Source organism: Anomaloglossus baeobatrachus, chromosome 11 (assembly GCF_048569485.1).
Source record: "Anomaloglossus baeobatrachus isolate aAnoBae1 chromosome 11, aAnoBae1.hap1, whole genome shotgun sequence".
NCBI classification, from domain to species: Eukaryota; Metazoa; Chordata; class Amphibia; order Anura; family Aromobatidae; genus Anomaloglossus; species Anomaloglossus baeobatrachus.
In genome coordinates, this window is record NC_134363.1 from 99,584,442 (window position 1) to 99,595,109 (window position 10,668).

Genomic DNA, 10,668 nt, shown 5'->3' on the forward strand with positions numbered 1-10,668 from the left:
GCTCATCTCCGCCCCTCCGCTTCTATTGGCCGGCCGCTGTGTGACGTCGCTGTGACGTTGAACGTTCTTCCCTCTTCAAGAAGAGGATGTTTGCCGCCCACAGCGATATCGTCTGGGAGGTAAGTGCGTGTGACAAGGGGTTAACGACTTTGTGAGCCACGGGCAACTAATTGCCCGTGACGCACAAACGAAGGGGGCGGGTACAATCGCATGATAGATCGTACCGTGTGACGTCGGCACTGGTGTATAGATTACACAAGAGACACTGAGACTGCTGTATACATTACATAGAAAACTCTGGGACTGCTGTAAACACATTACATAGGATAAACTGAGACTGCTGTATATACATTACATAGGATACATCGAGACTGCTGTTTATAAATCACTTAGGATACACTGAAACTGCCATATATACATCACACAGGAGACACTAAAACTGTGCTAAGTATGTCATATAATAGTAGTAATAATAATTTATACTTATTCCGCAGCACTTTACAGTTAAGCAGGAGTGTAACCGCTGGACAGAAATACAACACACAATGCGTCACCAATTCAGGATGCATTACAAAGATGACAGTCAATATGTGCAAGACCGTTTACTAGAGGCTTGCACTCGTCCAGATGAATAAAAATAATTGCGATAGTAAAGGCCCTGTCACACACAGAGATAAATCTGCGGCACATCTGTGGTTGCAGTGAAATTGTGGACAATCAGTGCCAGGTTTGTGGCTGTGTACAAATGGAACAATATGTCCATGATTTCACTGCAACCACAGATCTGCCAAAGATTTATCTCTGTGTGTGACATGGCCTTAAGAGTTTTTACATATGGAACGCAGGGCGTCTAGTGGGCACCACAAAAATCAGAGTACAAAAACTAAAATGAAAGGGGTGCTAATAAAAAAAATGATGCAAATAAACATGTTAGATATGGATGAAAAAAAAGATGCATGGTAAAGAGAGTGCACACCCAATAAAATGTATAAACAAACATGATTTTTATTGATACAAATATAAGATTGAGAAATACACTCATTAAAAACAATTAAAAACATGTAAACAATCGGATATGGCCACCCGGATTAATAAAAAAAAATAAAGGAAAAAGAAACAAAATAGGAATAAAGCAGGTGCATTATACTCATTGAGTCCCCTGCGCTGCTGTAACACTACTTCCAGGTCCGCTCATTAGCCCTCATACATATTTTCAACTTCCCCCACCCACCGGCGGTGCCGGTATCTCTGATTGGTTGTAGTCAGACCCCACCCCCACTATGTGTGATAGCATGTCTGACTGCTTGGAATCACACACTCTGTATGCATTTCTATAGTGGTGTAAAAAAAAAATTAATTGGCATAGGGTCCCCCCATATTGTATATTGTGATACCCAGCACCAATAAAGCATATGGCTACAGACTGCAGCCCCCAGCCCTGTGCTTATGTTGGCTGTGTATCAAAATAAGAGGAAACTCAAATGGCTTTTTTATTTAAAACTAATTTAAAAAAACGGTGTGTGGTCCCCGACGAGCGTCACTAGAAAGACAGCGGGAGCTTAGGGAGATAAACACGTGGCTTAGAAATTGGTGCAGGAAGGAAGGGTTCGGGTTCATGTACTTCTCAGTCGGCTACAGGCTCTACAGTAGGGGCGGGCTGCACCTCAATGGGGAAGGTGCAGCTGTGCTGGGGGAGAAAATGGTCAGAAGGATGGAGGAGCTTTTAAACTAGGATCTGGGGGGAGGGAGGGAAGTGGAGCAAAAAAGGGGATAGATAGAGCAGATAGAGACAGGGAGACGGTAGGGGTCAATGAAGGATTAGTGGGGGATGGGACATGCAAGGAACATAGGGAGGCTAGGAGTAATAAAGGTGTTAATAGGATTAATAGGATTAAATGTCTACTGGCAAATGCAAGAAGTCTTTCAAACAAAATTAATGAATTGGAGACTCTTATGTCAACCATGGATTATGATGTGGTGGCCATTACGGAAACGTGGTTGGATGAAAGCCATGACTGGGTGACAAACATACAGGGTTATAGTACATTTAGGAGGGACAGGAAAGACAGAAAAGGTGGTGGGGTGTGTATATTTATCAAATCTAACCTAAAACCTGTGTTGAATGATGACATTGCGGGGAACTGCGACAATGTAGAGTCAGTATGGGTAAATGTACATGGGGAGGGTAATAATGGAAAAATGCTAATTGGAGTTTGCTATAAGCCTCCCAACATACCTGAACAAATAGTAGAGGGTGAAATGCTGGAACAAATTGAAAAGGCAGCTAATAATAATAATCGGGTTCTTATTATGGGGGATTTCAACTATCCAGACATACAGTGGGACATAGAATCTTCTGGCTGTGCTAAAAGCTGTAAATTCTTATCTACCATTCAAGACCATTTCCTCTCTCAGATGGTAGATGAACTGACGAGGTAAGATAATTTGCTAGATCTGGTCCTGTCAAATAGACCGGAGACAATTTTAGATTTACAAGTTCGGGAGCACTTGGGCACCAGCGATCATAATATGGTAAGCTTCAACGTATTATTCAATAGAACAGAAATGCTAAAACCTGGAATTTTAGGAAAGCTGATTTCAACAAATTAAGGGAAGAGCTTAAATGTGTAGATTGGGACAAAGTCATGGTAACTGGGGATACTGAACATAAATGGGGAATGTTTAAGGATATACTACTAGAGTCCTGTAAAAAACGTATACCCTCTGGTAATAAAATGTCCCGGAATAAAAAGAAACCACTATGGATAAATAAGACTGTGCAAAGTATAATAAAACAAAAACAAAGGGCGTTTAAAATCTTGAAGGCTCAGAATACAGAAATAGCATTTCAGGAGTATAAAGATATCAATAGGAAATGCAAAAAAGAAATCAAACAAGCAAAACTAGCTACTGAAACAAAAATCGCCAAAGACATTAAAATAAATCCCAAAATCTTTTATAAATACATTAATGCCAAAAGGAAAACAAAGGATAGTATTGGCCCCTTAAAATATAATAACAAGTTAGTTATAGAGGACAAACAAAAGACTGAGATATTAAATAGGCATTTCTCATCTGTGTTCACCAAGGAACTGACTGTACCAGGGATCATTCAACAAGTGAAAAATCAAAGTTCCCCACCAGATATAATTAATTTAACACAAGAAGAAGTACGCCTACGTCTGAATAAATTAAACATTGACAAATCCCCTGGGCCAGATGGCATTCATCCACGAATATTGAGGGAATTGAGCTCCGTAATTGACAGACCGCTGTATCTCATCTTTTTAGACTCTCTTGTAACAGGGTTGGTGCCTCAGGATTGGAGGATTGCTGATGTGGTAGCGATATTTAAGGAAGGTAAGAGGGTAGATCCAGGCAACTACCGTCCAGTAAGCCTGACATCAGTAGTATGCAAAGTTTTTGAGGGCATTTTAAGGGATGACATGCAAAAATATGTTTCAGAAAATAATATAATAACTGACAGACAGCATGGATTCATGAAAGATAAGTCGTGTCTAACCAACCTGTTGGGGTTCTATGAGGGGGTAAGTGCAAACCTGGATATTGGTAATGCAGCTGATGTGATTTATTTGGACTTTGCAAAGGCATTTGATACTGTACCACATAATAGCCTTATACTAAAGCTCCAGAAGCAGGGACTAGGGGAAACTATATGCAACTGGGTAAGGAATTGGCTAAAAGATATGAAACAAAGAGTAGTCATAAATGGTATACTCTCTAAATGGGCTATAGTCAGCAGTGGGGTGCCGCAGAGATCTGCGCTAGGACCAATTCTTTTTAATCTCTTTATTAATGACCTTGTGGATGGGATTGATAGTAAAGTGTCAGTGTTTGCTGATGACACCAAACTATGTAGGATATTAAAAACTGACCTTGATAGTACAATATTACAAAAAGATCTGGATAAGATGTCAGAATGGGCAGATACTTGGCAAATGAGATTTAATGTTGATAAATGTAAATTAATGCACCTAGGACATAGTAATCCTATAACTGCATATACATTAAATGGAAGTAAACTTGGGACTACAGATCAGGAGAAGGACTGGGGTATTCTTATTACAAATAAGCTGAGCAATGTCAGGCAGCAGCTGCTAAAGCAAACAAGATTCTAGGGTGTATAAAAAGAGAGATTAGATCCCGTGATCCCAATGTATTGTTACCCCTCTATAAATCACTTGTAAGGCCACATCTGGAATATGGGATCCAGTTTTGGGCTCCACATTTAAAAAGGACATTCAGAAGTTAGAGTCAGTTCAAAGGCAGGCAACTAGACTATTACAAGGGATGGAAGGCCTCCCATATGATGACAGGTTGAAAAAGTTAGATATGTTTAGCTTAGAAAAAAGACGTCTCAGAGGAGATCTCATTTATATGTATAAATACATGTGTGGTCAATATAAAGGACTGGCACATGACTTATTTCTTCCAAAGACAATACTAAGGACCAGGGGGCACTCACTGCGAGTGGAAGAAAAGCGATTCCAGCAGCTAAATAGGAAAGGGTTCTTTACAGTTAGAGCAGTCAGACTGTGGAATGCCCTACCACAAGAGGTAGTAATGGCAGATACTATAACAACTTTTAAAAAAGGGCTGGATGATTTCCTCAGTACACAAAACATTGTTGGTTATAAAGACTTGGTGACCAGGTGTAGAACTGGTGGAGGAAGGTTGAACTAGATGGACTTAGGTCTTTTTTCAACCTTAGTAACTATGTAACTATATAATTTTGATACCCAGCCATAATAAAGCTGACAGCTGGGGACTGGTATTCTCAGGCTGGGGAGACCCATGATTATTGGGCCTCCAGCCTAAAAATAGCAGCCTGCAACTACGCAGAATTCTTGCCTCCATGAGATGTGACTATCCCTGCACTTTACTCGGCTCATCCCAATTGCCCAGGTGCGGTGGCAATCAGGGTAATATAAGGGGTTAATGACAGCTCACAGATACCACTAGACCCTAGATTAGTAATGGAAGGCATCTATGAGACCCCCAATTACTTATCTGTAAATGAAAAGAAATTAACACAAACACTGACAAAAATCCTTTATTTGACATAAAATACAAAAAACCCTCTTCCAATTTATTAACACCCAGTTCCAATTCAATCCATACTAGGTCCCACAGTGATTACAGCTTTGCTACATACTGTGTATGGGCACAGAATATGTCCACATAGTGTGGCTTCAGGGAGAGACTAACTGAGTCACAGCTATGAGTGGTGATGTCACTCAGTTTATCTGCGGTCACAGCTGGAGGATCTCATGGTACCCCACCTGTGTCCGCAGGTAAACTGACCTTAGGTGACCTCATTGAATCCAGTGAACTCACCTCCGGTGAACTTAGTTTACAGGCCTGCATCTCCTGGCATAAAACCGTGTTGTTTTTACCAAGAGATGTAGTTTTGGTGCTGAAATTTATACACCACAGTCCTGCACCATGTCTGCATTTTATGGCGAAAAATACCCCATCAAAACACAATGTGGTTGTGATCTGGTAGTGATGTGTTTTTTTTGCCAAGAGATGCAGATTTTGTGTTGAAATTTATACACCATATTCCTGCACCAAATCTGCATCTTCTTTAAAAATAAAATCATCAAAACACGATGTGGTATTGATGTGTTATTCATGCGTTTTTTTGCCAGCAGATGCAGATTTGGTGCATGAATATGGTGTATACATGTCAACAGCAAATCTGCATCTCTTGGCAAAAAACACACAAAAATATTTTTAATGCTGTTTCAGTGCAGTTTTTTGCCAGAAGATCCAAATTTTTTGTAAAAATCTAGTGCAGACCTTTCAGTACCAACCACTGGAATCTGTGGTATCTCATGGGATTATGTCGGAACTGGGTGTTTGGCGTTAATAAATTGGAGAAAGAGGTTTTTTTGTATTTTATTTCAAATAATGGATTTTTTCCATGTCTGTGTTTATTTCTTTTCACTTACAGATTAGTAATGGGTGGTCTCATAGATCCCTGCACATTGCTAATCTACGCCTTAATGGCACTGTGAGCTGTCATTAACCCCTTTGAAGTGTACAACAGGGGCACAAGTGCTGCCAATGAAGGGGTGTCTGTGTGGCCCACTTTTATGAATAAAAAGGGAGACTCTGCTTGGAGTCCCTCTGCAGAGATTTTAAAATCGAGCCAAGATGAACAAGTCATGGTTCAGCAAGGACTTTGCTACCTACCCCGGTGTCATCCTGGGGACAGCTAAGGCTGACGTATTTTGCAATGTGTTTGATGCAAATCTACCTGTCAAGTTTGCAAATGGGGCACAAGTGATGCCACTGAAGGGGTGTTTGTGTGGCCCAATTTTTGGAAAAAAGGGAGACTCTGCTTGGAGTAACCCTTGCTGTGTTTTTAAAAATAATCCAAGATGAACAGATCTGGGATCAGCAAAGACTTTGCTAGACCTACCCCGGTGGCATCTGGGCGACAGTTAAGGCTGGCATATTTTGGAATGTGCTTGATGCAAATCTAACTGTAAAGTGTACAACAGGGGCACAAGTGCTGCCACTGAAGGGGTGTCTGTGTGGCCCAATTTTTCGAATAAAAAGGGAGACTCTGCTTGGAGTTAACCTGCTGTGTTTTTAAAATCGAGCCAAGATGAACAAGTCATGGTTCAGCAAGGATTTTGCTATGTACCCTGGTGTCATCCTGGGGACAGCTAAGGCTGATGTATTTTGGAATGTGCTTGATGCAAATCAACACATCCAGTTTGCAAGTGATGCCACTGAAGTGGTGTGTGTTTTCCAATTTTTGGAAAAAAGGGAGACTCTGCTTTGAGTCCGCTTGCTGTGTTTTTAAAAATGAGCCAAGATGACCAAGTCTTGGTTTAGCAAGGACTTTGCTACCTACCCCGGTGTCATCCTGGGGACAGTTAAGGCTTGCGTATTTTTAAATGTGCTTGATGCAAATCTACCTGTGAAGTTTGCAACTGGGGCACAAGTGATGCCACTGAAGGGGTGTTTGTGTGGCCCAATTTCTGGAAAAAAGGGAGACTCTGCTTTGAGTTCCTCTGCTGTGTTTTTAAAATCGAGCCAAGATGAACAAGTCATTGTTTAGCAAGGATTTTGCTACGCACCCCGGTGTCATCCTGGGGACAGCTAAGGCTGACGTATTTTAAATGTGCTTGATGCAAATCTACCTGTCAAGTTTGCAAATGGGGCACAAGTGATGCCACTGAAGGGATGTTTGTGTGTCCCAATGTTTGAAAAAGAGGGACTCTGCTTGGAGTAACCCTTGCTGTGTTTTAAAAATGATCCAAGATGAACAGATCTGGGATCAGCAAAGATTTTGCTAGACCTTCCCCGGTGTCATCCGGGTGACAGTTAAGGCTGGCGTATTTTGGAATGTGCTTGATGCAAATCTACCTGTGAAGTTTGCAACTAGGGCACAAGTGATGCCACTGAAGGGGTGTTTGTGTGGCCCAATATCTGGGAAAAAAGGGAGACTCTGTGCTTTGAGTCCCTCTGCTGTGTTTTTAAAATTGAGCCAAGATGAACAAGTCATGGTTCAGCAAGGATTTTGCTACGCACCCCGGTGTCATCCTGGGGACAGCTAAGGCTGACGTATTTTGGAATGTGCTTGATGCAAATCTACCTGTCAAGTTTCCAAGTGGGGCACTGAAGGGATGTTTGTGTGTCCCAATGTTTGAAAAAGAGGGAGACTCTGCTTGGAGTAACCCTTAATGTATTTTTAAAAATGGTCCAAGATGAACAGATCTGGGATCAGCAAGGACTTTGCTAGACCTTTCCCGGTGTCATCCGGGTGACAGTTAAGGCTGGCGTATTTTGGAATGTGCTTGATGCAAATCTACCTGTGAAGCGTACAACAGATGCACAAGTGCTGCCACTGAAGGTGTGTCTGTGTGGCCCAATTTTTCGAATAAAAAGGGAGATTCTGCTTGGAGTCTCACTGCTGTGTTTTTAAAATCGAGGCAAGATGAAAAAGTCATGGTTCAGCAAGGACTCTGCTATCTACCCCGGTGTCATCCTGGGGACAGCTAAGGCTGGCGTATTTTGGAATGTGGTTGATGCAAATCTACCTGTCAAGTTTGCAAATGGGGCACAAGTGATGCCACTGAAGGGGTGTCTGTGTGGACCAATTTTTGGAAAAAAGGGAGACTCTGCTTGGAGTAACCCTTGCTGTGTTTTAAAAATGATCCAAGATGAACAGATCTGGGATCAGCAAAGATTTTGCTAGACCTTCCCCGGTGTCATCCGGGCGACAGTTAAGGCTGGCGTATTTTGGAATGTGCTTGATGCAAATCTACCTGTGAACTGTACAACAGGGGCACAAGTGCTGCCAATGAAGGGGTGTCTGTGTGGCCCACTTTTTCGAATAAAAAGGGAGACTCTGCTTGGAGTCCCTCTGCAGAGTTTTTAAATACGAGCCAAGATGAACAAGTCATGGTTTAGCAAGGACTTTGCTACCTACCCCGGTGTCATCCTGGGGACAGCTAAGGCTGACGTATTTTGCAATGTGTTTGATGCAAATCTACCTGTCAAGTTTGCAAATGGGGCACAAGTGATGCCACTGAAGGAGTGTTTGTGTGGCCCAATTTTTGGAAAAAAGGGAGACTCAGCTTGGAGTAACCCTTGCTGTGTTTTTAAAAATAATCCAAGATGAACAGATCTGGGATCAGCAAAGACTTAGCTACCTACCCCAGTGTCATCTGGGCGACAGTTAAGGCTGGCATATTTTGGAATGGGCTTGATGCAAATCTACCTGTGAAGTGTACAACAGGGGCACAAGTGCTGCCACTGAAGGGGTGTCTGTTTTGCCCAATTTTTGGAATAAAAAGGGAGACTCTGCTTGGAGTCCCTCTGCAGAGTTTTTAAAATCGAGCCAAGATGAACAAGTCATGGTTCAGCAAGGATTTTGCTATGTACCCTGGTGTCATCCTGGGGACAGCTAAGGCTGATGTATTTTGGAATGTGCTTGATGCAAATCAACACATCCAGTTTGCAACTGGGGCACAAGTGATGCCACTGAAGTGGTGTGTGTTTTCCAATTTTTGGAAAAAAGGGAGACTCTGCTTTGAGTCCGCTTGCTGTGTTTTTAAAAATGAGCCAAGATGACCAAGTCTTGGTTTAGCAAGGACTTTGCTACCTACCCCGGTGTCATCCTGGGGACAGTTAAGGCTTGCGTATTTTTAAATGTGCTTGATGCAAATCTACCTGTGAAGTTTGCAACTGGGGCACAAGTGATGCCACTGAAGGGGTGATGGTGTGGCCCAATTTCTGGAAAAAAGGGAGACTCTGCTTTGAGTTCCTCTGCTGTGTTTTTAAAATCAAGCCAAGATGAACAAGTCATTGTTTAGCAAGGATTTTGCTACGCACCCCGGTGTCATCCTGGGGACAGCTAAGGCTGACGTATTTTAAATGTGCTTGATGCAAATCTACCTGTCAAGTTTGCAAATGGGGCACAAGTGATGCCACTGAAGGGATGTTTGTGTGTCCCAATGTTTGAAAAAGAGTGACTCTGCTTGGAGTAACCCTTGCTGTGTTTTAAAAATGATCCAAGATGAACAGATCTGGGATCAGCAAAGATTTTGCTAGACCTTCCCTGGTGTCATCCGGGTGACAGTTAAGGCTGGCGTATTTTGGAATGTGCTTGATGCAAATCTACCTGTGAACTGTACAACAGGGGCACAAGTGCTGCCAATGAAGGGGTGTCTGTGTGGCCCACTTTTTCGAATAAAAAGGGAGACTCTGCTTGCAGTCCCTCTGCAGAGTTTTTAAATACGAGCCAAGATGAACAAGTCATGGTTCAGCAAGGACTTTGCTACCTACCCCGGCGTCATCCGGGCGACAGCTAAGGCTGACGTATTTTGCAATGTGTTTGATGCAAATCTACCTGTCAAGTTTGAAAATGGGGCACAAGTGATGCCACTGAAGGGGTGTTTGTGTGGCCCAATTTTTGGAAAAAAGGGAGACTCTGCTTGGAGTAAACCTTGCTGTATTTTTAAAAATGATACAAGATGAACAGATCTGGGATCAGCAAAGACTTTGCTACCTTCCCCGGTGTCATCCGGGCGACAGTTAAGGCTGGCGTATTTTGGAATGTGCTTGATGCAAATCTACCTGTGAAGTGTACAACAGAGGCACAAGTGCTGCCACTGAAGGGGTGTCTGTGTGGCCCAAGTTTTGGAATAAAAAGTGAGATTCTGCTTGGAGTCCCCCTGCTGTATTTTTAAAAACGAGCCAAGATGAATAAGTCATGGTTTAGCAAGGACTTTGCTACCTACCCCGGTGTCATCCTGGGGACAGATAAGGCTGGCGTATTTTGGAATGTGCTTGATGCAAATCTACCTGTCAAGTTTGCAAATGGGGCACAAGTGATGCCACTGAAGGTGTGGCCCATTTATTGGAAAAAAGGGAGACTCTGCTTGGAGTAACCCTTGCTGTGTTTTTAAAAATGATACAAGATGAACAGATCTGGGATTATCAAAGACTTTGCTAGACCTTCCCCGATATCATCCTGGGGACAGTTAAGGCTGGCATATTTTTTAATGTGGTTGATGCAAATCAACACATCCAGTTTGCAACTGGTGCACAAGTGATTCCACTGAAGTGGTGTGTGGCCCAATTTTTGGAAAAAAAGGAGACTTTGCTTGGAGTCTCCTTGCTGTG